At 49.9% G+C, this 4,189-nt stretch overlaps 1 long non-coding RNA gene across 1 annotated transcript; it reads right to left on the bottom strand.

Annotated features, from left to right (window-relative positions):
- Positions 1-416: 416 nt before the first annotated feature.
- LOC113615115 (uncharacterized) lies at positions 417-1,506 on the bottom strand. Its single transcript, XR_003430915.1, has 2 exons — positions 779-1,506; positions 417-557 (listed from the first exon to the last, which is right to left on the bottom strand). It is a non-coding gene; the product is annotated as an uncharacterized LOC113615115 (long non-coding RNA).
- Positions 1,507-4,189: the final 2,683 nt, after the last annotated feature.

Raw genomic sequence — 4,189 nt, forward strand, 5'->3', positions numbered from 1 at the left:
GGGATGTCCTGAGGATATCAAACAGCCACCAGAGGGACACCAGTAAGCCTAGCCTCTGCACCAATGCAGGAAGGTGGGTACCAAGGCCCAGGGCAGGGCAGGGGGAAGTCTTGCCTCGGGGCACCTGGGAGTTGGCATCTTTACTTCCTTTTGAAAGAGGAGCAGGAATCAGACAGGCATAAGCACAGCTGGGGCAAGGTGGGGGACACACTTTCCCTGGCAGAGTGAGCAGCAGGTAGCATCCAGCCCTCCCTCCCCTGGGCTCCTTCAGGGCTCTAGGGCACACATCCCCTGTACACACGGACCCCCTTCGAGGACAGCGGCTGGGTCAGAGCAGTCCTGGGAACCCAGGTACCTCAGGGAAATGTTGACTGAATGAAGGAAGGAAGGATTCGGGAGGAAGATGCTGAGCCATGGCTGAGACAGGGGTCTCTAAGAAACGGAAGGAGAGCACTGGTGGGTGGGGGAGAGGGGTGAGAACTTGCTAGAGCTCCACTCCACCAGGGCAGTTTTCGTCTGCTTGCTCACGGCTGTATCTCCAGCGTCTAGAACAGTGCCTGGCACACAGTGGGTTCTCGGTCAATATCTGCTAAATGGCAAACAAAACAAAACAAAATTCCAGGAGCTCTGATTCCCCCTCCTGCCACTGGCAGCTAAACTAAGGAAGCACTGAGCTATAGCCACGTGCCAGGCACCCATCAAAGGCGGACCACGCGTTCTGTTTTCACTCGATTCTGAGCATGAACATTCAGATAAAGGCAACAGCAACAGCAGCTACCTCTTGGAAACACACAGGTGTCAGGGAATTTTCTGGCGGTCCAGTGATTAGGACTCTGTGCTCTCACTGCTGAGGGCCCGGGTTCAATCCTCGGTTGGGGAGCTAAGATCCCACAAGCCGCATGGCGCGGCCAAAAAAAAAAAAGAAACGCACACGTGTCAGACATGCTCTGAGCGCTTTAGGCGGGTTGGCTCCGCAATTCCACACTGCTAGTTATTCTTATCTCCATTTCACAGATGAGGAAGCCCTTGGGGCAGGTCACATCGCCAGCAAGAGGCAGAGGCGGAGACCCAAACCCAGGCAGTCAGACTCTCAAATGGTACGATGTGCCCCATTTTACAGACTGAGGAAACTGAGACACCCCCCACCCACCCACCCAAGGGCCCTGTGGGAGCAGAATAACACCCCCGCCCAAGATATCTATATCTTCATCTCCAGGACATGTGTTGGCGGTAGTTACATGATGAAAGGGACTTTGCAGATTAAATTAAGGGTCTTGAGATGGGGAGATTCTCCTGGATTATGTGGGTGAGCCCAACGTAATCGCAGAGCTCTTACAAACGAAGGAGGGGTCACTATCAGAATCAGAGAAGCAGAGAAGGGGGTGTCATGACAGAAGCACCTCCCACCATGCAAAGGGAGGTAGAGGCCATGAGCCAAGGGATGCAGGCACCTCTAGAAGCTGGAAAAGACGAGGAGGAAATGGATTCTCCCACGGAGCCTCCAGAAGGACCGCAGCCCTGCCCACACCTTGATTTCAGCAGTAAGACCCATTTTGGACTTCTAACCGCCAGAAACAGAAGCTAATAAATTTGTGTTGTCTTAAACCACTAAGTCTGTAGTACTTTGTTACAGCAGCTGTAGGACACTCCACAGGCACCCAGCTCTTAAATGGCAGAGGCGGGATTCGAACTCAAGTCTTGCCAAGTTGAAAGCTCTGGATCTTCTCGGGTATCACTTAGATGTGTGAAGTTTGGAATTATTCCAGATGCTTTTTCCTCAGGATTGCTGGGCTCTGTGTGTCTCTGTGTGTGTGTGTATGTGTGTTGGGGTGGGGTGGGGAGCATGTAGGAGTGAGTCAAGAAACCAGGAATTTGGGAATTCCCTGGTGGTCCAGTGGTTAGGACTCCGAGCTACCAAGGGCACGGGTTCGATCCCTGGTCGGGGAACTAAGACCCTACAAGCATGTGGCCAAAAAAAGAAAAGAAAAAGAAAGAAAGAAAGAAAATGAAACCAGGAATTCTACTTTCATGAGGATTAGAGAATCTGGTCCATAATTACGGCAATGACACCTTAGGGCTGCCATGAGAATTAGTGAGTTAACCCATATGGAGCACATAGGGCAGTGCCTGACATGTAAGATGGGGTAACAGTTACTACCATTATATCTTTTTCATGTCTACACACCACCAGCATCAGCTCCTCTCAGTCTTCTCTGCTCAAGAACCTTCCATGGCTCCCCAGTACCCTCAGGATAACATCCAAGACCTTTATGGCAGTTGAGAGCTTTGGGTCCCGGCTCATTTCTCCTAGTGGACCCCACAGTCTGTAACCCAGCAGACTGCCTACTAAGGAATGTCGCTCTCCACTTGGCTCTACAAGGATTGAGTCATTAGTCACTGGAGTTACTCACTTTCGACATACCCTGAAGGGTGTTCAAGGCAGGGATCTGGAATGAGGCACTCTGTGCTCTGGGAAAGCTGGCAGAACAGGCCTTCAGAGAGTTAGATATTTTCAGGAGAAGATTTTATGAACCCAATTTCTTACATCTTCTCGTACTTAGAAAAGCACTAAAGTCATTAACTAAGGTATCTGTTCCTCGTGAGTAGCAGCAACTTTCTACAGAGATGTGTGCTTGACGGCATGTACGCCTTCCCCAAAATCACACAGATGCTGATATCGGAGCAGTTCCTCAGAGCTCTCTGAGAGGCTGTTTGGTGGGCCACAGTCCTCAGTATGTCCCCAAATAAAACTGAAACTCACAGCTCTCAGGTTGTGCATTTCTATTTTAGTCGACAAAACAAAGGCACTCAACCCTCAGGTGCCTGGTTTCAGGGACCGACTGGACTCTGCTGAGAAGGCACTCAACCCTCAGGTGCCTGGTTTCAGGGACCGTCTGGACTCTGCTGAGAAGGCCTTGCTGCAGCCTGCATGTATCCTCTAAGTGTGGCTCATCAGACTTTCCTAAACGTCCCCCGCAACCAAACGCACACTGGCCACCATTGCTACTTAGCCACTTCCTCTTCTGGGGCCCCCCATGCACTGTGCTACCTTCACTGGAACATCTTGTTTTCTCATTATGGATCCGTGTGTGTCTGCCCGCCAGGCTGGGAACCCACTGAAGGCAGAGATCTTATTCCTGATTGATCGCTGGGCCTCCTCCTTCAAGAAATATTCATAGTGTCTGTCTGTCTGTTTCTCTGCTTTTTTTTTTTTTAACTCACAAGGAACCTGAGAGCTGAAGGTCCTAGTTGCTGGGGCACTGGAAATCCTGCAGCACAGAGGAGGAGAAAAGTGGGTCTCAGACCCTTGAGCCCCCAGATAGCTGGCATTGATGGAATATTATTTAGTCATGAAAAGGCAGGAAGCACTGCCTACTACGACACGGATGAACCTCAAAAACATCATGCTCAGTGAGAGAAGCCAGACATGAAAAGGCACATATTGTATGATTCCATTGATATGAAATGTCCAGAATAGGAAAATCTATATATGGAGAAAGCAGTTTGGTTGTGGCCAGGGGCTGGGGGAGGAGGGAATTGGGAGTGCCTGCTTAATAGGTACGAGGTTTCCTTCTGGGGTGATGAAAAAGCTCTGGAACTTAGATAGAGCTGGTGGTTGCACAACATTGTGAATATGTTAAATGCCCCTGAATTGTATAATTTTAAATGGTTAGGGACTTCCCTGGTGGTCCAGTGGTTAGGACTCGTGCTCTCACTGCAGGGGCCCAGGGTTCACTCTCCTGGTTGGGGAACTAGGATCCCACAAGCCACGTGGCACAGCAAAAAATAAATAAAATAAAATAAAATAATAAAATTAAATGGTTAATCTTATGTTATGTGAATTTTACTTCAATTACAAAAAAAGAGGGGGATTCCCTGGTGGCGCAGTGGTTAAGAATCCGCCTGCCAATGCAGGGGACACGGGTTCGAGCCCTGGTCCGGGAAGATCCCACATGCTGCGGAGCAACTAAGCCCGTGCACCACAACTACTGAGCCTGAGCTCTAGAGCCCGCAAGCCACAACTACTGAAGCCCGCACGCCTAGAGCCCGTGCTCCGCAATGAAGGGTAGCCCCTGCTCACTGCAACTAGAGAAAGCCCGCACACAGCAACGTGGACCCAATGCAGCCAAATAAATAAATAGATAGATAGATAGATAAATAAATTTATAAAAAAAAAAGAGGTGGGGAG

Source organism: Aethalodelphis obliquidens, unplaced genomic scaffold, assembly GCF_003676395.1.
Source record: "Aethalodelphis obliquidens isolate GAN/ISIS:26980383/991018 unplaced genomic scaffold, ASM367639v1 scaffold113, whole genome shotgun sequence".
Taxonomy (NCBI): Eukaryota; Metazoa; Chordata; class Mammalia; order Artiodactyla; family Delphinidae; genus Aethalodelphis; species Aethalodelphis obliquidens.